Source organism: Erythrolamprus reginae, chromosome 9, assembly GCF_031021105.1.
Source record: "Erythrolamprus reginae isolate rEryReg1 chromosome 9, rEryReg1.hap1, whole genome shotgun sequence".
NCBI classification, from domain to species: Eukaryota; Metazoa; Chordata; class Lepidosauria; order Squamata; family Dipsadidae; genus Erythrolamprus; species Erythrolamprus reginae.
In genome coordinates, this window is record NC_091958.1 from 16,556,563 (window position 1) to 16,583,308 (window position 26,746).

Below are 26,746 nucleotides of genomic sequence, written 5' to 3' on the forward strand. Positions count from 1 at the left end.
TAGTCCATTCCTACCCGAGCTCCATATGTGTGTGTGTGACGGTCTTGGTATATTCGGGTTTCTTCCCGTGTAGGATTTGGAAATTTCTGGCGACGTTTCGACTAGGTCGCCAGAAATTTCCAAATCCTACACGGGAAGAAATCCGAATATACCAAGACCGTCATACCTGTACCCGTGAAAATCTACGAAAACATATATAGATATCTATCTATATCCATCCATCCATCCATCCATCCATCCATCCATCCATCCATCCATCTATCTATCTATCTATCTATCTATCTATCACCTACCTACCTACCTACCTAAATATATACATATATTCATACACACACACACATCTATACTTCTTTCCCCAGAGAAACATTTGAAAGAGTTAAGCATGCAACAACTCACAAATGTCTCCCACGAAAGGAAATGTGTGACTGCCATATTTCTCTGTTTGGCCAAAATACTGAAAATGTGTCAACAAAACATCTATGCATTGCTTTCTTATAGAATCAAATGTGTTTGTGATAAGTCAAAACTTTTACTACAATGGCATTGCTTATAATAATTGGTATCACTTAAAACACTAAAAAGCATGTTATCAATTCATGTGGTGCAGGCAACATTTGTTAAATGCAAGGGGTGGATATAATTTGCTTTGCACACATGCATATCTAATTAAAGAAAATGAATGATTGGCAGACAGACATCAATCTGGGATGTGTCACCCAGATTATCAAAAGAAAGCAAATGAATGACAAATAATAGCTTTTGCAAGATTGGAATGCTTAATGGCTGTCAGTCACTTATTTTATTTTATTATATTATTTGTTTGTTTATTAATTTATTTTCGTCAAGCATGTATTAGAAAACAGATATAAAAATGATTATGAATATATGAAACAAAGGGTAAATTAGGACAGGAATTATAGGGATGGTAGGCATGGTAATGCACTTATGCACGGCCCCTAAAGACCTCTTAGAAATGGCATGAGGTCAACAATAGACAGTCTAAGATTAAAATTTTGTAGGTTTGGGGAAGAAACCACAGAGTCAGGTAGTGTATTCCAGACATTGGCCACACTGTTAATGAAGTTGTATTTTCTGCAATCAAGTTTGGAGCAGTTTACCTTACGCTTGTATCTTTTGTGTGCTTGTGTATTGTTGTGGTTGAAGCTGAAGTATTCACTGACAGGTAGGGCATTGTAGCCGATAATTTTATGTACTATGGTTAGGTCAGATTGAAGCAGTGTTTCTCAATTATTTTCTGTTATACCCCCACCCTCCAGGAAGAAGTAAACATTTTGCACACACAAACACACAACTCTCCACCAGGACGTTTGTGTGCAATATTCAGCATATTTTTGCTGAAAAACCTCAAGCGTGATTGGGATATAATGTGTTTTAAGTGATGCCTTAATTTATTTGGCTTCATGCTGTCTGCTGCCAACATTTTTAGACACAGTAAACATACATCTTTCCTTAACTCCCACCGTAGTCACAGTGAAGCCAAGCACTACATGCACTTCGTCATATTTCCTCATCTTAACTTTCAGGAGACTTACGTTTGTCTCATTATCTCTGTCTCTCTCCTCCTCTCTTTTAATCCATTAAATATTTTTCCACGGTGTCTCTTAAGGGTTTGTGATCTGCACTTCATATCTCCTACTCTATGCTGTGTGCTATTGTTCTGTGCAAAGAAACCCTACTCCCTGCGGCACAAAAAAAGCATGTTCCCCAGTGTTGTACATACTCTCGATCAGTTGGAGGATGATGAAGATATTGAGGACTCATATTCAGATAGTGCTTATGAAGTAGTGGGGGGGGCGGGGTTGCAGGTAGTAGAACAGGTGGGAGGCCAGCCACAGGATGGGGCTATGAGTTCAGGATCTAGCGAGGGAGAATCAGAAGCGCACTGGGTTAATCCTAAATTCAGAAGGATTCAGAAACGTAGAGAGCAAAGGTCTGGAAGAAGATTTTAAGGAGAGGATGGGTTAAATGTTGTAGTGAGGGGGCTAGTGGAGAAGAAGGGTGGAGTTTCAACGTTGCTGAAAAGAAATATGGAGGGATTTTTCGCCATGCTAAAGTAAGCCAAAGTATTTTGTATTGTATTTAGTTAGTGTTGCTATTTTTTATAGCTATGTAGTTAGGAAATAATCTTGTCTAAGTGAAGCAGGAAAAAGAATATGAGGAATGCAGCTAGGAGAGAGATAACGGACGGATTGGTGTCTGGAATGTGTTGAAGTACAAGAGAGCAGAGAAATAAACGGAATTGCTTTATTCATGAAATGATGCATTTAATGAGAGTTATTTGTAATTACTAAACTTCTACCAGAAACCAGAATACCCAGGGTGGTGCGCACCTCCCCAGCATCGTTCCGCACCCCCCCCCAGGGAGACCGCCCCACTATTTGAGAAACACTGGATTTTTTTCCCGTAATTTTTTAAAATTTTTCTCCAACACAAAGTTAAAAACAATACATAATTTCCAACACAAAATCAAGCTTATTGTCAAACATATTTGAGAAACACTGGATTGTAAACAGTGAAGCTCTAAGCTGTCTAAACCCAAAGTTTCAAGTCTTCCACTTTATTAAAAGAATATACACTGCTCAAAAAAAATAAAGGGAATGCTTAAACCACACAATACAATTCCAAGTAAATCAAACTTCTGTGAAATCAAACTGTCCACTTAGGAAGCAACACTGATGGACAATCAATTTCACATGCTGTTGTGCACATCCAGCTTGATACAGAACAAAGCATTCAATGAGAATATTTCATTCATTCAGATCTAGGTTGTGTTCTTTGAGTGTTCCCTTTATTTTTTTTGAGCAGTATATATTCTTTTAATAAAGCAGAAGTTGGTGTGTGTGTGTGTGTGTCCTTCTGCATTCAGGGAGCCCACAGCAGGGAAATGAACTTAGCAATAACTGTTCAAAGAAAGGTAGAAGTTATCAGAGTCCTGAATTGACTGTGTAAAAGATAAGAGACACGGTGGAGCCAAAGGCAGATGAAAAAAGACGTGAACCGACGGAAAAGGAGATAACATAAAATTGCAGCTAGCAGAGATGAGAATGAAATGGCTGAAGCAATAAAAAACAGAAAGAGTGGAAAAAGCACCAGAAGCATTTTTGTGATATACCTGTAGGTCTCGGAAACACAAAGACAGCAGGAGGGGTGAAAATAGAGAGAATTATGTCCTCCAACTTAAATCCAAGCTGGAACACACATTCAGAAATGTCATACAACTGCTAGAAAGCACTGTTCAAGATGGAGCTGTAAAACTATTAGCCTGCATAGTTCTCAGGGATATTAACACAGAAGCTCAGATGTGGAAGAATAAAAGTGGTTTGGTCTGAATCACCTTGAAGTTAGTGTATCTAAAATACATTTCTCAAATTAACCTTGAAATACATCTCTCCTTTTAACGACTAATCTGACTCTTGTGATGGGATTCTTTTTTAAAAAAAAATGAAGGGTACAAAATTGTGTAGATTTTGCATATAAATAGATATGCATTTATTGAAATTTATTGCTTCAGATTAGGTTTAGGTATTGATTAAATATTCAATGTGGCTGTGGAATATACATGCCATATTGTCTTCATCAGGTTTAATTACTGGACAGGGTTTTATTATATTGTTATAAATCTAGGTACAGTGGTACCTCTACTTAAGAACTTAATTCGTTCTGTAACCAAGTTCTTAAGTAGAAATGTTCTTAAGAAGAAGCAATTTTTCCCATAACATAAGTGTTCAGTTCTGGAGACCTCACCTACAAAAAGATATTGACAAAATTGAACGGGTCCAAAGACGGGCTACAAGAATGGTGGAAGGTCTTAAGTATAAAACGTATCAGGAAAGACTTAATGAACTCAATCTGTATAGTCTGGAAGACAGAAGGAAAAGGGGGGACATGATCTAAACATTTAAATATGTTAAAGGGTTAAATAGGGTCCAGGAGGGAAGTGTTTTTAATAGGAAAGTGAACACAAGAACAAGGGGACACAATCTGAAGTTAGTTGGGGGAAAGATCAAAGGCAACATGAGAAAATATTATTTTACTGAAAGAGTAGTAGATCCTTGGAACAAACTTCCAGCAGACGTGGTTGGTAAATCCACAGTAACCGAATTTAAACATGCCTGGGATAAACATATATCCATTGTAAGATAAAATACAGGAAATAGTATAAGGGCAGACTAGATGGACCATGAGGTCTTTTTCTGCCGTCAGTCTTCTATGTTTCTATGTTTCTAAATAATGCATGCAAACCCATTAGGAAAGAAATAAAAGCTCGGAATTTGGGTGGGAGGAGGAGGAGGAAGAAGAGGAGGAGGAGGACAGTCGTGCCGAAGAAAGAAGGTGAGGTGAGGGGAATCAAAAAAATCCAAAACTTTAAGGCTTAAAAAAAAAAAGAGGGACTCTGAGACTGCGAGGAGGAGCACACACCTCCAATATACCCAGTGTAAAGCTGCCTCTCATACACTGCCTCCCATACACTGTCTGCTTCCTCTTCCTTCCCATGCTGAAGGGTTCCCCTCTCCTCTTGCTCACTCGCTTTGCAGTCAGTGCCTTTCCTTCGCTCTGGTGACTCTTCGGCTGCCCAGAGCGAAGGGAGCGTTTTTTTCTCTGGGCACTGGCAGAGGTTTATTCCCTCTCCAATCGCCCAGAGAAAGGAAAATGCTTCGTTCTCTCTAGACTGCCAAAGCCTCCTTAAGTACCACCGAGAGGCTCCTCTGGCAGCCCAGATGGCTGGGATTAAAGGGGGAATGGCAGGAAATTGGCTAGGCCTTCGTGCTGCTCTCAAATTTCCTGGGAAATTTTACTGGGTTCTTAAGTACAAAATGGTTCTTAAGAAGAGGCAAAAAGTCTTGAACACCCAGTTCTTATCTAGAAAAGTTCTCAAGTAGAGGCGTTCTTAAGTAGAGGTACCACTGTATATTGTTTTATTTCAGTAGACCGGAGCTTATATGGAATATTAGAGTTTATTAAAATTATTTGATGTACACTGAGAGTATATGCACCAAAGACAAATTCCTTGTGTGTCCAATTATACTTGGCCAATAAAAATTCTATTTTATTCCATTCCATTCCATTCTTCAGTCAACAGCCTGTTTGTTATAGCGATGAAGGCTTTGAGCTAGAAACTGGAAGGCTGAGAGTTTTAGTCCCAACTTGGTCAGCGTCTGAGAATTAGACATGATTGAACAGAAGTGTGTGTGTGCATGTGTGGATTCATTTTTTCCATTCAATCATGTCTAATTAGATAGCTTAAAGTATTAAAAAAAGGAAAAGGGAAGAAATAAATCAACATTAATTACAAGTTAGGATCTCAATATTACAAGCATGAAATTGTTTGGCTTTTAAGTCTAAAGTTAAATATAACTATAAAAAAGAACCAGTGTAAACTACATCAAAATGTTGGTTATATGGTAATGTTTTAAATTTTAAGGTAATTGCTTGGTATTAAAATCTCCATTCTATTGTTACGCTAGTAATTCTAATCATAGAGCTGATAACTAGATCTTATATATTTCTTACTGTTGTGGTTGGCTCTGGCCCAGCTCCTGCCCCAGGGAATGGGGAGGTGGATGCAGGGGAAAATTCAACATGTCACAGGCCTGTGTTATTGCCAATAGAATCAGTTCAGAGTTTAGTTTCCTCAGACAAAGAAGGTGGGAGTGACTCGGCAGAGGAGGGCTTGGCACACAGCCCAGGCAGTCAATCTCCCTTATCTTCCATTGATTCAGATGATGACGTTTTGGACCCACGCAAGCGCAGAATTATGCGTAGAAGAGACCAAGTAAGAACATATTACAGGAAATAAGTGAGGCCACCTGTGTTTGGGTGGGGCTCCAGTAATTAGGGCTGCTGCTATAAATAGCAGCATGTGGGTTTGGCCGTTGTGGAAGAATATCTGATCGCAGTTCGTCAGGAATCTTGTGTTGCTGGACTTTGTTGCTTTTTCACGCCTTTGAAACCAAAGCAGAGCTACGTGTGTGTGTGTCTCACTTCTTCGGAAGAAGAAGGGGTGGGAAGTTTCTTCCCAGCTGCTAGCTAAGTACTTAATGACTGCTTAAGGGAAATTGTACAGACTACCCGGTTGTTTTGGGACGAGTGCTCTTTGCAATACAAAAAGAGTGCTTTGTTTATTTTGAATTTTGTGATAAAGAACATTGTTTTGAATTTTCAAACGTGTGTGCGTTTGAAATTTGTATCCTTGAATTTTCGGGAGGCTCCTACCAGAGAGCCCGGCAGAACATCTACTATCTTTTTTACTCTAAAACTCTCCTCCCCAACCCTCCTCCCCAATCCTCCCCAAGGATTTTTAAAAACAGCCACTCTAAATATACTCCTTTTCCAGAAACAGAAGGTAAAAAGCTGTTAGTGGCTAAAAAATGACCTGGAAAGTACTTGTTCATCTTCATGACTGTTTGAACGGTCTCTTATAGGATTTGAATCATTCCAACTGATGGTATTTTCTCATGTACCTAACTTAGAACGCAGGATGTATGATGAAACATAAACATGGTTTATAAATGTAATCTGCAAAATGATGGGGTTTTTTCACATTGCCTTAGAAATCCATGTAACACTGAGTTGGATTCCATCCAAATAAAAATTCATTCTACTTCTAGAGGAAGTGTTTGAATATATTTGTAGCCAGGCTATCTGAGAGAATTGTTCTTTCCCTATAAATCAATATGTTCACTTTGAACATATGAGGAAGCATTTTTAAGTATGTCAAATTTGGCAGAGATACATCTACGGTTTTGTTTACTTAGATAAATAGGCATTTAGGATGAGACTCAATGGTATCATGTGAAATAATGTAAAGTATAAAATTTGCATCAGTCACACCACACAACTTAGCTATGCATGGTGACATAACTTTACATGCTTGGTTTGAATAGCCATGCTTGGATTGGAAATGGAGGATCTCCAGAATATAGAGGAAGCAGAGAAGATCCATTACCAAGGTACAAATAGATAAAGGTAGCTTCAGCCCATATAAAGAAATAAATTCATGATAATAGTTCAGATAATCACCTCCCCAATTATAAAAGATTATTAAAAAAGGAGGCAGAGAAGGCCATTCATATTCTACTACTCTAGCCATTCTAATAAAAGTATTTTGGAACCCATATTGCATCTCAGACATCAACACCCTCGAAAGTGTCCAAAGATACTTCACCAGAAGAGCCCTTCACTCCTCCACTCGAAACAGAATACCCTGCGAGACTAGACTTTCAATCCTGGGCCTAGAAAGCCTAGAACTAAGACGCCTTAAACAAGATCTAAGTATTGTCCACAAGATCATATGCTGTAACGTCCTACCTGTTGGTTACTACTTCAGCTTCAATCACAACACAAGAGCACACAACAGATTTAAACTTAATATTAACCGCTCCAAACTTGACTGTAAAAATATGACTTCAGTAACTGAGTTCTCGAAGTGTGGAACTCATTACTGGACTCCATAGTGTCATCCCCAAACCCACAACCCTTTACCCTTAGATTATCTATGGTTGACCTATCCAGATTCCTAAGAGGTCAGTAAGGGGCGAGTACAAGTGCACTAGAGTGCCTTCCGTCCCCTGTCCTATTGCTCTCCTACATCTCCTATACCTTTCTTCTATTCCTATATCTCTTCTTCTATTCTTTCATTGATATGTTCTATTACTATATCTTCTTTTCTATTATTTCTTAGATATATTTTACTATGAGTATCTCCTCTATAACCTTCATCATGTATTTTACTGTGTATATAGATATATACCAACTAAAACCCTCATTGTGCATTGGACAAAATAAATAAATAAAAAATAAAATAAATTATTTTGGTCTGGTCAATCCTTCTTTGATTTGCCTTTGAATTAGTTTAAAACGATGATACTAAAGTATTGTAGAATCAAGAACATAAGAAGAGCTATGCTGAATTGGCCCAAGGCCCATTGAGTCCAGCATTCTGTGTCACACAATGGCCCACCAATTGTACATAGGGATCTTGAGCAGAAAGAGAAGGCAAAACCCTCCCTTTCCCTTGACCCCCAACAAATGGTACTCAAGGGAATCCTGCCTGCCTCCACCAACATAGAGGCGGCACTTGGACATCTGTTTCAATAACCAAGGATACATTTGGCATGCATGAATCTATCTAATCCTGCCTTGAAACTAACCAGGCTGACAGCTGTCACAACCTCTTCTGGAAGTGAATTCCATAAACAAAGAAAAAGAAGAATTATTTTCTTTATTTGTCTTCACTTTCTTTCCTATGAGATTTAGGGAATGCCTCCTCATCCTAGTATTGTGTGATAAAGAAAAGAATTTTATGATATCCACCTTTTTATCCGATGTATGATTTTATACACTTCGATCAAGTCACCACTTCAACACCTTCTTTCAAGGCTGTAGAGACCAAGGTGTTGCAACCTGGTATCATAAGGGAGGTGCTCCATTCCTTTGATCATTCTTGCTGCCCTTTTTTGTACCTTTTCCAGTTTTATTATCTATCTATCTATCTATCTACCTATCTACCTATCTTCTATCTATCTATCTATCTATCTATCTATCTATCTATCTATCTATCTATCTATCTACCCATCCTACAATCTCAATTTCTGATTTTCATCTAGCAACAACAGTATGGGCAAATGGATTTGCCTTTATTATCATCAAATATACATCCCGTGAGGATTCAGCCTACTTAATTTAGCAGCTTTTAAAAGCAAAAAAATGTAAGTCTAAGCTGTTACTTGCAAGTTGTCTGATTTTTGTTTATCTAAACTGCCAGGCAATGCTTTTAAACATTTCATAATAATCTCACTCTCAGTTTTTTTCCCCAACTTTTGTGGAATGGCTGCTTCACATTCCACCGAGAATTACTTAGCAGCACCTACAACAGAGCCGGGGTGGCGCAGCAGGTAGAGTGCTGTACTGCACGCCACTGAAACTGACTGTAGATCTGCAGGTCAGCAGTTCAAATCTCATCACCGGCTCAAGGTTGACTCAGCCTTCCTATGTAAATAATACTTGCTTAGCATACTAAGTCTGTATTGTTACTGGCTGTATCACACATCCACACTCTTCCTTAATCTCTGCTCTGCATATGTCTAAGGTCCCGCAGCCTAGCTGCACTGAGACATACCAACAACCACTATGCCAAATAGGTTCTCTTCTTACATACAGTTGCTCATGCTCTCATCACCTCGAGGTTCGACTACTGCAATGCTGTCTACATGGGGCTACCTCCAAAGAGGGTTCGGAAACTTCAAATTGTGCAAAATGCAGCCGAGAGAGCAGTCATGTCCATATTTCTCCAACACTCCATGGACTGCATTGGTTGCCGCTTGGTTTCTGGACACAGTTCAAAGTGTTGGTAATGACCATAAATCCCTACCTTCTGCGGTAGGAGTCCCAGCGACCAATTAGGTCCCACAGAGTTGGCCTTCTCCTGGTCCCATCAGCCAGACAATGTCACTTGGGGAAGGGCCTTCTCTGTGGGGGCTCCTGTCCTCTGGAAACAGCTTCCCCTGGAGATTCACACTGCCCCCACCCTCCTTGCCTTCCGTAAGAGTCTTAAGACTCACCTATGTCACCAGGCTTGGGGCAATTAAGTCCTCTGGCTGTTGTGGTTAGCTCTGGCCCAGCTCCTGCCCCAAGGACTGTGGATGAGGGGGAGACATCCACATGCTGCAGGCCTGTTTTGCCCCTGGTGGAATCTGCTGATGAAGGCTCCTCTGACCAAGAAGACATGAGTAACAGGGAGAAGGAGAGTGTGGCAGACAGCTCAGAAGGAGATCAATTATCTAGCTCCTCCTTGGATTCAGAACAAGAGTTAATGATACAGCCACGCATGAGGAGAGCGATGCATAGGCAACAACAACTGAGAGATTATTATCAAAGAAAATGAGGCCACCTGTGGTTGGGTGGGGCTGTGGTAATTAGTGAGGCTGTTATAAATAGCAGCCTGTGGATTTGGCCATTGTGGAGGATTATCTGATCGTGGTGTTTCATGCCTGCTTTGCTGACTTTGATCTCTATGTGCTGATTTTTCCCCGCTTTGAAACTAAACCAGAGCAAAGTGTGTTTCCCTTTGGGAAAGAAAAAGGACTGTGAATTGCCTCACAGCTGCAAGCTAAGTGTCACAGAACTGATAAGGGACTTGTACAAATTACCAATTTGTTTGGAGACAAGTGCTCTTTGCTATACAAAAAGAGTGCTTCGTTTATTTGCATTTTTTGGTATAAAGAACATTGTTTTGAATTTTCAAACGTGTGTCTGTCTGAAATTGTATCTGGGCATTTTTGGGAGGATTCTACCAGAGACCTCGACAGAACACTGGCCAACGAAATGAGATGTCTGTTGTATGATTGAACTGGTATGATTGTTTTTAAATATTGGATTTTTAGATGGTAATTTTTAATTTAATTAGATTTGCCATTGTACTGTATTGTTATATTATATGCTGGGAGCCGCCCAAGTCCTCGGAGAAGGGCGTCATACAAATCTAATTAATAAAATAAACAAACAAATAAATAAATAAATATCACTAAACTTTTTGTTAGCCTTTGAAGCTCTTGAATTGCACTCTGCAGTTTTGTTATGCCAATTAGAACATGAGTGGCACCATTTCTGGTGATCTGTGTGCAGCCTTTCACATTTCTCCAACCCATCAAGCCATTTGTGAGTAAGGAAATAAATAAATGACCTCTCCAAGTCTCCATAAAATGACTTAAGAGCAGGACTCTATTGGCTGAATTAGTACGAGAGTAACTATTTCCTCTCTTTAATGTTGTCCTCAACATTAAACACGATATGAACTGGTTCATGCATCCTTCTGAGAATGCTCCAGGAAACAACAACAACAACAACAAAAAAGACTGTAACTAGATTTCTGAAATGTACCTCCTAAAAAGAGAGCTCTTAGGAGCTATAGCAACTCACTCAAGTCCATGTATTATTGCAATGTGATTTAAATAGAAAATGGACTCTGAGTAGTTTAACAAAGTGAACAATGGCCATTAATAATGGCAGAGTACCAGGCAAGCAAAGGCCTCAGGCATTCTTCCCAGAGGTCAGCCACAAAGCACATTCCAATTCATTGCTTTTTATTTTATTTCATTTTGCCATTGCCCACAATCAGAAATCCAATTACTGCTGTTTTGTACGTCAGTATCTTCATCAACAGCATGCAAGGGAAAAGGCAAAGGCATAGTTAGGTGACATTTTCTTAGCTGTAGGCAGATCTGATTAATGAGACAGGTTCTAAATTAGCTTTGTTTGTTTTATTTTGATTTTCCCCCCCTCCACTGATTCTACTCTCTCCACCGATCCTCACTTGCCAAGTTGTGGGTTTTTTTTAACCCTGTTATGAGATCCTTCTTAAAATGCCGTACATTTTAAACCACGAATAAGCATACTGGAATTCATTGAATTTCTTCAGTTTTACTAACCATCTATTCATGTCCTGATTATCCCTTTAACATAATGGGATATGATTTGATATTAAACACGCTCACATGCGCCCATTTAGATAAATCTGAAGGTAGCCAGAGCTGGTTCCCAAAGTAATCGTGTCAACCAGTATCTATCAATTAAACTCATGAGAAGAAAGCTTTCGGCAGGCTATATTTTATCCCTGTCTATATAATTAAAACAAGCTTATAGATATTCAGATATTTTCCTGGATGTGTAAGGACTGAAATGAAAGGTTCTAATTACAAGGGCTGTTCTATGCCAGTTCAAATCAACAGCGTTAAATAGAATTCCTCGTCAGTGATATCAAATAGTGTTGGGCGAACTTCAGGAAGTTTGGGTTCGGCGAACTCACCCGAACTTTGCTGTGAAGGTTGGGTGAGTTCGCCGAACCCGAACCCGAACTTTACCCGAAACCGAACCTGAACAGCAGCAGCGCTTTTAAAAAACTTTTTTAAAAGTTTGGGTAAAGTTTAGGTTCGGCGTGAGGTTCGGGTAAAGTTCAGGTTCGGCATTCGGCTGAACACCGCGAAACACTGCCACCCAGGAGGAGAGTGGGGAATTCCCTTGTGAGATTTCCCACCTCCTTTTGCTTGCAGCGCCGCAAGCAAAAGGAGGTGGGGAATCCCACGATGGGATTCCCCACTCTCCTCCCAGGCTGTGGCGTTTCACAGTGTTTGGCCGAACGCCGAACCTGAACTATACCTGAACTTTTTTAAAAGTTCGGGTTCGGGTTCGGCATGTGGAACACTGCAAAGTTCGACATGAACCCGAACTTTGCAGGTTCGGTTCACCCAACACTAATAGCGAACCTTTTTTGGTTCGTGTGCCAAAAGAGTGTGCCAGCATGTGCTAGCATGTGCGCATGTGCACACACCCATTCCCTCCAATCTGAGGTTAGTTGGGGGAAAGATCAGAAGCAACGTAAGAAAATATTATTTTACTGAAAGAGTAGTAGATGCTTGGAACAAACTTCCAGCAGACGTGCTTGGTAAATCCACAGTAACTGAATTTAAACATGCCTTGGATAAACATATATCCATCCTAAGATAAAACACAGGAAATAGTATAAGGGCAGGCTAGATGGACCATGAGGTCTTTTTCTGCCGTCAATCTTCTATGTTTCTATGCTTCTTCAAAAGGCAACTGGATTTTTGAAAGACATTTCGCTTCTCATTTAAGAAGCTTCTTCAGTTCTAAACGACGGAAACTTCTTGGATGAGAAGCAAAGCAGCTTTAAGGAAAAACAAAGTCCAGTTGCCTTTTGAAAAAGCATGTTTGGTTGCAAAATCTCACACTATCTCATAATTTCCTTCCTAAGGAACCAGATCAGTGAAGAATGCCAAATTTCCAGTGATGTTCCTAGGTTTTCCCCTCCTATTTAATTCAGGAACAGAGCTGTATTGGAGTTAAATGATAACTTTGAAAACCCACATTAACTTTACTGGGGATCTGAAAGCTAGTCTTAATTTTATCCTTGTTTGTCCTGTTCTACTATTAGCGAACCCTCAATCACTTAAGTCCAGTCCATAATTATATCAGTTAGTTGGAGGTTTGTAAGAAAAGTCACTGAACATTTTCTTTTACAGATAAACAGGTAAAAGCATATTTTGTTTTTGTGTCATTCCAACCCAGGTGGCAAAATTGCCCAAAGGTAGAAAGAAAAATGTATAATTACAATGGAAGAATGGACTTTGAAATTAATGGAGCTAGCCAAGATGATAATATTGTCTTTCTTTTCTTAGGGACAATAACTTGATTAAATTTCAAGTGATACGCTAGACAGATAAAGAGAAGAATCGACTTTTAAATTTGAATTTTGAAGACTAGATTAGATTTGACTGGAGAAATACTGTAACTTTCTAAATATAAAGTTATTTACATTTGATGACTTAATATCTTTTAGATGAACTCAAGAAGATGATTTCACAAATACTGGTTTTTAATATGTTACTGTTTGTATTTAAAGATATTTTATAGACTAGTGCTATTTTTTTTACACTTAGAGGGGATGGTTGTATTTTTAATAACTCTGTAATAAAGAAAATTGAAGGTCACTTTTGTTATATTTATTCAAAGTATGTTTGCTTTGTCATTCTCATTTCCTCTTGTGTTAGTTTGCATCAAAACCTAATAGAGATATTATTATTATTATTTAAAAAAAAGAAAAGATAGGCTCATCTGATTGTATTCATTGAATTGTTGGAAAATATTCTGATATTCCTCATGTGTTGTCTTCAATTTTTTTATTCGAAAACAACTGAATGAGGTGATATCATATAATATCAGATTTGTTGATTCATAATAAATAAATCTAATATCATATGATATCACCCCATTCTGTTATTGTGGAACTGAACCTCTTTTCAGTTTTTATTTCAACAAGGAATTATAGCAATGGTGGAAAATTAGTAAAGTATCAAGTGTCCTTAGAGAACCTTATATAACATGTAAATGCATAAAGAAAAAAAATCAATGCTTCTTTGAAATAAATGTTTTAAGGATGCAACTATGCTGGCAATTGGAAATAGATTTGTAGCTGTAATCAAAAGCTTTACTCCTAGTAGATAAATGTGTAATAATACAGTCTTTAAATTCTATAAATTGCTTAAATGTCAACTCTACGGATTTATTTAAATATTAAAGAATCTTATTCAATGCTTTTACTGAAAATATTCCAAATGTTTTATAATATTATCAGTTTTATCATCTAATCATGTTGTCAATAGAACTTCGGGAAATAGAAAAAAAAGATATGCAAAATTGCACTATGTAGCAACATGAATACAATATAAAAAGCACATTAGAAGTCTCAATAGAGCAGCTGAAAGACAGCAATAAGCAGTTCCAATTTCCATTATAAAGTTTAGCTGATAGTTTCGGAAGGATATCCTCATGAGAAAAGGAGGAAAACTAGAGAAATCTGGATATATTTTTAAATAGGATGCCACCAGTGACAAGGGTGTTTGGTCTTTCATCATCGCCTCAAGGATATCTGGAGGGAAATCTCTTTATATATGTATATAAATATATGTTTTATTTACTTTATTTGAATAACATGTAAAAATTCCATTTAAATCAAAGTGCGTTGCCTGGGTAGAATTGTTTTTCGGCAGTTGTAATCAAAATTCTTACAATAACATTCATCACGATAACATTGATACTATAATAACAATAAGATTTACATTGTCTATTTTATCGAATTTCCATTAGAAATTTTCCTTTTTATGTCCCTGCATTTCTAACTTCTGTTTTTATTTATTTTAAATTTATTTATTTATTGTATTTATATGCCACTCATTCATAAATGGACTCAGAGTGGCTAACAAGTGGGATAAATACAACAATACTAAGATACTGCCCAAGGAGCTGCTGATTCAGTTCTACAGAGGAATCATTGAGTCTGTCATCTGCACCTCTATAACTGTCTGGTTTGGTACTGCAACCCAACAGGACCGACACAGACTTCAGAGGAGAATCAGAATTGCAGAAAAAACAATTGCTGCCAATCTGCCTTCCATTGAGGACCTGTATACTGCACGAGTCAAAAAGAGGGCGGGTAAAATATTTACTGACCCCTCACATCCTGGACACAAATTGTTTCAACTCCTACCCTCAAAACGTCGCTACAGAGCACTGCACACCAAGACAACTAGACACAAGAACAGTTTTTTCCCGAATGCCATCACTCTACTAAACAAATGATTCCCTCAACACTGTCAGACTTTCTACTAAATCTGCACTTCTATTCTACCAGTTTTTCTCATCATTCCTATCACCCATTTCCTCCCATGTTGACTGTATGACTGTAACTTGTTGTGTATATCCTAAGATTTTTATTAATATTGCTTCTTCATTGCTTATTTGACCCCTATGACAATCATTAAGTGTTGTACCACATGATTCTTGACAAATGTATATTTTATTTTATGTACGTTGAGAGCATATGCACCAAGACAAATTCCTTGTGTGTCCAATCACACTTGGCCAATAAAAATTCTATTCTATTCTATACAATTAAAATACACAATAATATCAGTAATATAATAAAAATTTTAAAACTAAAATTATAACTAAAAATATGAACCCAAAACAAGAGCAGGAATTAGAAAGAAATTTAGGAATTCAAACTGTAAAAAAAGTAAAATATTTAGGCATAACATTAACCAAAAGATGTAGTACAATCCAAAAAGATAATTACGACACACTAATTAAAAAAACCGAAGAACAACTAATTAGATGGAATAAACTTCACATTTCATTGTCAGGGAGAATCTCCACAATTAAAATGACCATTCTACCAAAGTTTCTTTATTTATTCCAAACCATCCCAGTAAAATTGAATAAAAATTTCTTTACAAAATTAAATGCTACTATCTCTAAATTCATTTGGGAAGGGAAAAAACCAAGAGTAAGATTTAAGTATTTACAAGATAAAGTTACACAAGGTGGATTTGGTCTACCAGATTTTGAAAGTTATTATCAAACATCGGTATTACTTTGGCTAAAAGATTGGATAGACCTTAAAAACCAAAGATTACTAGCATTAGAAGGACACAATATTTTACAGGGATGGCACGGTTTCCTTTGGAATGAAAAGAACAAAATTCCAACATATTTTAAAAACCATATAATTAGAGATTCTTTAATGATAATATGGACAAAGATTAAAAAAGAACACTATCCTAAAATTACAAGATGGTACTCCAGTGTGGAAGCTCTTACACATCCCAATATCTTTCAAATTCAAAATCTGGTAAATTATAACCACATACTAGACGAGAAAGGAAACATCAAAACAAGGCAACAATTAGAAAATCAAAATATTAATATTGACTGGTGGCCATACTCCCAAATCCGGGCGAAATGGAACAAAGACAAAAAAAATAATGGAATCCAGGAAAAAGACAGTCTAATAGATAAATTACTATTAGGACAGGAAAAAAATTCCATAACTAGGCTGTACAATTTCATAATTGGGTATAAAATGAAAACCAAGATAGTAAAAGGAAATATGATTAGTTGGGCCCAAAATATAGGATACAATATATATTTAAACCAATGGGAACAAATGTGGAAAAATCTTAAATTAACGAAATCAGTACCATATAAGGAAAACATACAATTTTTTTTTTATAGATGGCACTTAGCCCCAGCGAGATTAGCTAAAATATACCCAAATTTGAAGCCAAATTGTGGGAGGTGCAATAATAAAAGTGGGACTTTCTTTCACCTATGGTGGACATGTCCCCATATAAAAAAGATCTGGAAAAAAATTCAAGGATGGATTCGGGGTATTACTACAATCACACTAAAATTAAAACCAGAGACTTTTCTTTGGGGCATAATAGATCAAAAACTTTATAAAGATCATTACTATCTGATTCAACACATAATCACAGCCACAAGAATTACAATAGCACAAAACTGGAAAAAAGAGGAAACACCATCAGAAAGAGAAATTATTTAAAAAATATATGATTGTGCAGAAATGGACAGACTTACCCAAAAACTCAAAAATAAAGAAGACTCAAAATACTACAAAATTTGGGAAAAAATTTATGAATGGGTAACAACAAGGAAAAAAGATAAAAAATTAAAATTAAAACAAAAAGATACATGAAAATAACAATGATAGTGAATAAAAACTAGATTCTGAAAATCTTCAATTGATTTGATATTAAACTCAATCCAAACTGACCTTAGATAAAGTGTAGGACAGAACAAAACTTTTAAAAACCGTGGCCGCCATATGCCGCACATCAACAATTAAAAGAAATTTAGAACTGTTACAAACAGTTCAATGGGTGGGTAAGGGCGAATGAAGGGCAATAGTGTATAAAGTATTTATATAGAAAGTTTAGAATTTAATTTCAATGTTGATATAACAATGTTTTAGCTTTGAAATGACATAGAATATCTGTACAAAATAATTAAGAAGTTAAGCACAATGATTATACAACTATAAGTATGTGTTGAAACAGTGATGTAAAATAAGATATATTTGCTCTTCCTTTTTAACCTTTGTAATATAATAAAAACTATTTAAAAAATAAAATAAAATAAAATTTTAAAAACCCAATATCCTAAAAAGAACCATATATACACTGAAGTCAATCTAATTCCAAGCCTGCCGGAAAAGCAAGGCCTTAATGGCTTTCTGGAAGACCAGTAGGGAGGAGATATCTGGGGGTAGTTGATTCCATACAGTCAGAGCCACCACAGAGAAGGCTCTTCCCCGAGGTCCCACCAGCCAACATTGCTTGGCGGACAGGACCTGGAGAAGGCTGACTCTGTGGGCCCTTACTGGCTATAATGAGGTATGAGGTCAGAGGCGCTCCCATTAATAATAATAATAATAATAATAATAATAATAATAATAATAATAATAATAATAATATGGATTTGTATGCCGCCCCTCTCCGAGGACTCGGAGCAGCTCACAAATAATCTGGCCCGGAGTCATTTAGGGCTTAAAGGTGATAGCCAACACCTTGAATTGCGTTCGGAGACCAACTGACAACCAATGCAGCTCATGTAAAGTTGGAGTAAAATGGGCATTATCTTGGCATACCTGTTATTGCACACACTTCTGCATTTTACACCAGCTGAAGTCTCTGAATGGGTGCAGGGGAAGGGACTTACACTTTCTTTTGGGTGGGAAAAACCTGGAAGCTTTCATATTCAGGTTTTTCCCAGATGTGCAAATACGACATCTCTAATAAATTGGAACTTTGAGGAACGCCTAACCCTGGAGTCTTCTTTTGTTGGGGGTCTTATTGGAACCCCAGCAATAGAATTAGTCCAAGTGTTGCTTAGTTTAAGAGTTGGACATGACACTTAACAGTTAAAACAAAATGGTTAAAACAAAACAATACTATATATAGTGGTACCTTGGTACTCAACTGCTTTAAAACTCATTGAATTTAGTACTCAACACATTTTGATATGAACATTATGTCCCAATATTCATTGTTTGCTTGATACTCAAAGCACAAGCTAAAACTTGTTGGTGTCAGTTGCCTTGTGACTTACTATCTTATTTCTTATGTGAAGATTTGGTTTGTATTCATAATTTTTAATGCATATTGCGCCTCCCTGAATTAATTAACAATGACCACTGAAGTACCACTGTATATTGTTGTATATGTTTATGTCTTCAATATACATATATCTGCAATATATGTTTTTCTGAATTTTTGGGGACTTATCCCAAAAAGAGGAAATGATTAATGTTTCTGGGCTTTAAAAAGTAGGCGTAGTTGGGCATGATGGGTGAGAGACAAAATAATTTTGCACTTTAAAGGAAAATAAGAAAGGCATCATGTTCAGAATTATCTCTGAAATTAGCCAAACTATCAATTGGCTTGGCAGAATGCCAGAGGATGGCATCATTTATTTAAAGGCATTTACCCTTGTGGTTTCTCTGCAAGTTAGATTACCATATACTGCCAATATTACATCTCTAGAGGGGGCAGAGGTCACCTGTGTGGCATGGGAATGAGACTTGTAGCAAAACCACAGAGTTGAAAAATCTTGCACATAATTCCAGTTGTGGAGATACAACAAAAGCAGGCATAGCTTTATTCAATTACAGGGCTAGGAATGACTTACAACAGTTTTAGATATGGAAACATAGAAACATAGAAGATTGACGGCAGAAAAAGACCTCATGTTCCATCTAGTCTGCCCTTATACTATTTTGTGTATTTTATCTTAGGATGGATATATGTTTATCCCAGGCATGTTTAAATTCAGTTACTGTGGATTTGCCAACCACGTCTGCTGGAAGTTTGTTCCAAGAGTCTACTACACTTTCAGTAAAATAATATTTTCTCACGTTGCTTCTGATCTTTCCCCCAACTAACCTCAGATTTTGCCTCCTTTTTCTTGTGTTCACTTTCCTATTAAAAACACTTCTCTCCTGAACCTTATTTAACCCTTTAACATATTTAAATGTTTCGATCATGTCCCCCTTTTTCCTTCTGTCCTCCAGACTTTACAGATTCAGTTCATGAAGTCTTTCCTGATAAGTTTTAATGCTTAAGACCTTCTACCATTTTTGGACCCGTTCAACATTATCAATATCCTTTTGTAGGTGAGGTCTCCAGAACTGAACTCAGTATTCCAAATGTGGTCTCAACCAGCGCTCTATATGGCGGGATCACTGGCATGTATGGGACAGCCATAAGTGAGAATCACCATAGATATTTTGCAATCGTAATAAATAGTTATTTGGGGGAAGGAAAAGACCTCCCTTCGTGATGTAAGCATCCTTGCATGATGAGGCCTCCAGAGTGCAAAAAATAGCACAGGGGGCAAACCGGAAGTCTGTTTTTCCGAACTTCTGGTTTGCCTACTTGGCCATTTTTTCCACCCTCTCAGGGTTTAATGAGGCCTGTGTGCAAGTGCAGGGCAGGGGCAGTGAAGGGCTGCTTGTCTTCAGCGCTACCGGTGTGCCCTCCAAGGCTGTCGCGGGCGCATGCTTCTGGTGGGGGCACAGGTGCCCGTCAGCATGAGAATTGGCTTCTGTGCAAGCACAGCAAGTAAATTCTTGCATGAGGATGCACGCGAGAGTGTGATTTTGGCGATTTTTGCTGATATTTTTGCTTCCATGCATATGCAGGAGGGGAAAAAAACGTGATTGTCATAAAATGACCGTAATTTTAATCTCTCAAATTTTGCCCATGGGTGAACATGGATGACATTTTCTGCTTAACAAGCAATTGCCATGGATTTGCAACAGCAAGTTTATCATATTTTAAGTAGTTTAAGCTACAAAGAGATGTTGGCAGGAACATATTTAAATGTTTCAATCATGTCCCCCCTTTTCCTTCTGTCCTCCAGACTATACAGATTGAGCTCATGAAGTCTTTCCTGATAAGTTTTATGCTTAAGACCTTCCACCATTCTTGTAGCCCGTCTTTGGACCCGTTCAATTTTGTCAATATCTTTTTGTAGGTGAGGTCTCCAGAACTCACCTACAATGGCAAAGTGCATGTGAAGTGCTGCCCTACATTAATGATGGCAAACCATTTTTCCCTCGGCTGCCGAAAGAGCATGCATGCACACTATTGCGCATGTGTGAGTGCCCACACCCATAATTCAATGCCTGGAGTGGGCAAAAACAGCTTCCTCCACCCTTCAGAGGCACTCTGGAGGCTGAAAACGGCCTATTTCCCAACTTCTGGTGAGCTCAGAAGGCTCGTGTTTCACCCTCTTCAGGCTCCAAAGGCTTTCCTGGAGCTGGGGAAGGATAAAAACGATCTCCCTCATCCCGCCAGAGCAGTGATGGGCTCTTACGGAAACCCTCAGGAATGCAGTTACAATAGCAAAATTTGGAGCTCCACCCCAGAGCACCCAATTTGCACTGAAAGATGTTGAAACAAAATGCATAAGCCACGGCCACAATGTGGTAGTAAAAAGTTTGGTAGCCCATCACTGCCCCGGAGGCTCTCTGGATGCCAAAAACACCTTCCAAGAGCCTCTGTGCCAGCCAAGAATCACCTGCCCGGCACACACATGCACGTTGGAGCTGAGCTAAGGCAATGGCTCACCTGCCAGCAGATATGGCTTTGCGTAACACCTGTGGTACTCATGCCATAGGTTCTCCATCACTGCCATCTTCTCCAGCTCACATGCTTGCACTGGCCAGCTGATTTTCATCCTTGGGGAAGGCCGTTTTGCCCTCCGGAGGCTTCAGGGAAGCTTCCCTGAAACCCCGGAGTGTGAAAAACAGCACAATGGGCAAACCAGAAGTCAGTTTCTCTGAACTTCCAGGTTGTCTGTTTGCCCGTTTTTTCATTGTTCAAGGCTTCAGTGAGGTCTATGGACAAGCACAAGGGCACGGGGGTTGTGTACATGCAGGTGGTACGTAGGTTGATTTGATTTTATTTTATTGGATTTGTATGCCACCCCTCTCCGTAGACTCAGGGCGGCTAACAACAGTAGTAAAACAGCATATAACAATCCAATATTAAAACAGTTAAAAACCCTTATTGTAAAACCAAACATACATACAGACATACCATGCATAAAATTGTAAAGGCCTAGGGGGGAAAAGTATCTCAGTTCCTCCATGCCTGGTGGCAGAGGTGGGTTTTAAGAAGCTTACAAAAGGCAAGGAGGGTGGGAGCAATTCTAATCTCTGGGGGGAGTTGGTTCCAAAGGGCCGGGGCTGCCACAGAGAAGGCTCTTCCCCTGGGTCCTGCCAAGCGACATTGTTTAGTTGACGGGACCCGGATAAGACCCACTCTGTGGGACCTAACTGGTCACTGGGATTCGTGCAGCAGAAGGCAGTCCCTGAGATAGTCTGGTCCAGTCCAGGAATTGGTGCGGGCATATGTGTACATTCTAATGCGTGTACACACCACCTTTTGTCATACGAACCAAAAAAGGTTTGCCATCACTAGAATTATTTCCTCAAGTTATTGAGTTTCATTCCTATCTTCTGAGAGCTGCCTAAAACATTGATGAAATGATACCGTCTTAAAAATAGCAATATTAGGGATATAAAGCAACTATGCTGCTCAAAATAAAATAAAATAAAGGGAACACTTAAACAACACAATATAACTCCAAGTAAATCAAACTTCTGTGAAATCAAACTGTTCACTTAAGAAGCAACACTGATCGACAATTAATTTCACCTGCTGTTGTGCACATTTAACTTTGTACAGAACAGAGTATTCAATGAGAATATTTCATTCATTCAGATCTAGGATGTGTTCTTTGAGTGTTCCTTTTATTTTTTTTGAGCAGTATATTTTGGAGTACAGTCTGTTCCTCACACCAGATAATTTCTTCGGAATATTTTTCATGCTGTTTTAGAAAGAGAATCAAGTTTGAACATGACTAGCTACAAAATGTTGGCATGGATGAAATGGAAGCCATACAAAACAAACGTTAGAATGCTAGCAGCAAATGCAATACTCTCAGAGCCAAAAATAAACTAACTGTCCATTATTATAATGATCAATAAAACTTAAAAAAATATGTCCCCAAATTTCTTTACACCAACAACAAATCTACAAACACTCTTCAGAATATCCAGAGTGATTTGTTCCTTTAAAAAGAGAAAGCCAAACTATTTATTTATCTTAGGTTTTTGTATTAGCAGAGGCAGTAAATAATACATTTTTCCCTTGGAAAATGTTGTTAGACTAAGTGTGTTCCATCAATAATGTACCACAAGAAACCCTTCGTGTCTTGATTTAAACTCTAAAACTCATTTATTATTGACCAGATGAGGTGGAAAAAATGAGATTACATTTTACTTGGAGTTGTCAAGTGCTTCATTTAATATATATCTTAGCCCTCTTGGTATTCAAATGACAACAGGCTCTGTATTCCTGTGTTGCTTTGTGGCAATCACAGGGTCAGATGTTTTTGCTTTGGGAAGGCAAGTGCTTTCAACATATGGTACAACTTGTCAAAAACGTGCTCTTTGTAATTGTCTCTTGGAGGCCAAAGCTGCACGTACATTTTTTGTCCTGCCATTATTGTTTACATCTTAAAGTAATCAGCTCCTGAGAAAATAGCCTGCTCGCTATGATTTTTTAAGGCTTACTCATTGATCCTTTCTCTTTTTAAAATTATGTGTGAAAAGACAAAAGTTTCCCTGTCTAGTCCTGTCTGACTTTAGAGCAATGTTTCCCAACCTTGGCAACTTGAAGATATTTGGACTTCAACTCCCAGAATTCTGGGAGTTGAAGTCCAAATATCTTCAAGTTGCCAAGGTTGGGAAACACTGCTTTAGAGCAGAGGTCTTCAAACTTGGCAACTTGAAGACTTGTGGACTTCAACTCCCAGAATTCTCCAGCCAGCATAGCTGGCTGGAGAATTCTGGGAATTGAAGTCCACAAATCTTCAAGTTGCCATGTTTGGGGACCCCTGCTTTAGAGGGTGGTGCTTATCTCTGTTTCTAGGGCAAGGTAGCAAGCATTGCCTGCAGATAACTTTCTGTGATTATGTGACCAGTCCATAATCTGCTGCACGACCAGTCTGCCTTCTGCTGCACGAATCCCAGCGACCAGTCAGGTCCCACAGAGTGGGTCTTCTCCGGGTCCCATCAACCAAACAATGTTGCTTGGCGGGACCCAGAGGAAGAGCCTTCTTTGTGGCGGCCCCGGCCCTCTGGAACCAACTCCCCCCAGAGATTAGAATTGCCCCCACCCTCTTTGCCTTTCGAAAGTTGCTTAAAACCCACCTCTGCCGTCAGGCATGGGGGAACTGAGATATACTTTCCGCCTAGGCCTTTACAATTTTATGCATGGTATGTCTGTATGTAAGATTGGTTTTTATATAATGGGCTTTTAACTGTTTTTAGTATTGGATTTTGTTATATATTGTTTTATTGCTGTTGTTAGCCACCCCGAGTCTGCGGAGAGGACAGCATACAAATCCAATAAATAAATAAATGAATAAATGAATGAATGAACGAACGAACGAACAAACAAACAAACAAACAAACAAACAAATATTGCCAAACGCCAAAGGCACATGGAATTGCAGTTACCTTCCCACCAAAGTGGTACCTATTACTCTACTTGTATTGGCATGCTTTTGAGAAAAACAGCTAAGACGTCCCTTTGAGTAATTCCAATAATTTGATCATCTGGTAATTTTGGTAATCATTCTTCAATACTAGCAAATCATTTAGAGCCTCCAAATACATATTAATACGACGGTCTCCCAGAAAGTAATGCGCCACATTTTTTTCTCAGCCTACAGTAATGGTACAAACGTGAAACTTTAGATATACATTATTTGAATTGTCAGGAGTGTGTGTATAAATTTGTGTTTTGTCAGATAGATAGCGTAGCTGCAGCATTGTTTCAAAATGGCGTCTGGAATTGATGTATGTTACAATAGTATGTCATCATTGAATTTCTTACTGCAGAGAAAGAAACTCTTGGGAACATTCACAAATGTTTGTGTACAGTTTATGGAGAATCTGCAGTTGACAGAAGTACGATTAGTCACTGGACACAGATGGTGAGGCCATTACAGTGCAGAAATTGTTTCATAACCAGAACAAGGACTGGTACGGACAGGGCATACACACCTTTGTGTCTCACTGGAGGAAGGCCATAGAACGGGATCGAGATTACGTGGAAAAATAGGGAGTGTAGAAGAAACATCGTTCTTTCTTGTGTGTAAGTTTCATTGTGTTCAATAAATAATTGTTGAAGAAAAAAAATGTGGTGCATTACTTTCTGGGCAACCCTCGTATCTTCCTTTGGACCAACATTTCCTAGTGTACGGTCCATCAGAGACTATGTATCTCTTACAAATATAGAAGCATCATATTATGTTATTACTCATAATAATGCATGACAATCTACTATGACAAGTGCGATATATTTGTAAGCAGCCACAATACATTATTAGAAATAGATGCCTACCTTGATATATAAGTTTGATTCCCATCGGCTATAGGCAATGTCAGAAATGTTGAAAACTGCTCGGATATGCATATTGGTCTGCAAAAATAGTGATCTGCATAAAGGAAAAAAAAGTTAAGACTCGGTACTGTAGATAAAATCTAATTCCGGCCAGACTGCATTTCTAAGTGCCACCCATCCGAGAAGAGTCATTTAGCTGCAAGAGCACTGACAACAAAACCGTTGCTAGTTATTGAGGTTATAATTCACATAACAATGTCACTAAATATTAAGTGAAAGCAGGATGGGTGGGAAGAGGGCACAGATGTAATAACATTTGCTAAGCTCCAATTCTGCAATATATATTTTTCTTCTTCTTGTATCATACATTAGCCGCCCCGAGTCTGCGGAGAGGGGCGGCGTTCAAATCAAATCAAATCAAATCAAATCAAATCAAATCAAATCAAATCAAATCAAATCAAATCAAATCAAATCAAATCAAATCAAATCAAATCAAATCAAATCAAATCAAATCAAATCAAATCAAATCAAATCAAATCAAATCAAATCAAATCAAATCAAATCAAATCAAATCAAATCAAATCAAATCAAATCAAATCAAATCAAATCAAATCAAATCAAATCAAATCAAATCAAATCAAATCAAATCAAATCAAAAAACAAATAAATCTTCATACATACACCACCGGCTCAAGGTTGACTCAGCCTTCCATCCTTCCGAAGTGGGTAAAATGAGGACCCAGATTGTTGGGGGCAAGAGACTGATTCTGTAAACCGCTTAAAGTGGGCTGGAAAAGTACTATGAAGCAGTATCTATTTCTAAATGCTATTGCTATTGCTAGATTAGAAGTCCTCCAAGTCTTCCAACTCTATCGTTCTATGTTCAATATAGCAAAATGCAAAGATATCCCAATGAAACAACATTATTTGGCCACGGAAACCCTATTAAGCATAACTTTCAAGTTCACCTTCACATGTGCACAAAAACACACATATAGACAGACCCGTCTTTCTGACCAACGAGTATAGGTATGTCTGTTTCTGAATGGAAAGGAGTGATTTTTTAAAATGCTAATAAGGTTTTTAATTCAATTAGCTAAATTAGTTGGATTTTAGATATTTGTACTGTATATTGTGTTTCTCAATATGTTGTAAACTGCCCCAAGTCCTCCAAGAGGGGCGGCATATAAATCCAATAAATAAATAATTGAAAAATAAAAAATCCTATTCTTTCACAAATACAGCAATCAATATTCTCAATACATATCACAATGAAAACCTTACTCAATACATATACAAGCATTAGAACACATAGTACACTTACTACACACAGTAGTCCTTACAGTAGAATAGTCCTATAGACAAATCAGCATAAAGGAGAGTCTCAAAGCTCTAGGCCAGGGGTAGGGAAAGTTGCCTCTTCTATGACTTGTGGACTTCAACTCCCAGACTTCCTGAGTCAATCATGCTAGCTCAGGAATTCTGGGAGTTGAAGTCCACATGTCATAGAAGAGCTAACTTTGCCTATCCCTGCTCTAGGCTCTGAGAAAGAGAGACCCTACTGACTCCCAATTATTGTTGATTGCACCACCAGCCCTTAAAGCAGTAGAGCAGTAATTTTTATTTTTATTTATTCATTTGTCCAAATCACAAATACATAGGAAGAAAAATAGACATGTAGTAATATATATAAGGGTAAAGTGAACTTAGAGGAGAGGATATATGAAAGACAAAATATATATATGATAAGTGAGAGAAAGGAAAGACAATTGGACAGGGGACGAAAGGCACACCAGTGCACTTATGTACGCCCCTTACTGGCCTCTTAGGAACCTGGAGAGGTCAATCGTGGAGAGTCTAAGGGAGAAATG

The 26,746-nt window shown here is 38.1% G+C and overlaps 1 long non-coding RNA gene across 2 annotated transcripts in view; it reads right to left on the reverse strand.

The window, feature by feature from the left end:
* LOC139172524 (uncharacterized) overlaps positions 1–26,746 on the reverse strand; it is a 535,209-nt gene that overhangs the window by 278,329 nt on the left and 230,134 nt on the right. For both annotated transcript variants that reach the window (XR_011559883.1, XR_011559884.1), the window contains one exon: positions 24,876–24,969. This is a non-coding gene — a long non-coding RNA (uncharacterized lncRNA). The remainder of the gene's footprint in view (positions 1–24,875; positions 24,970–26,746) is intronic.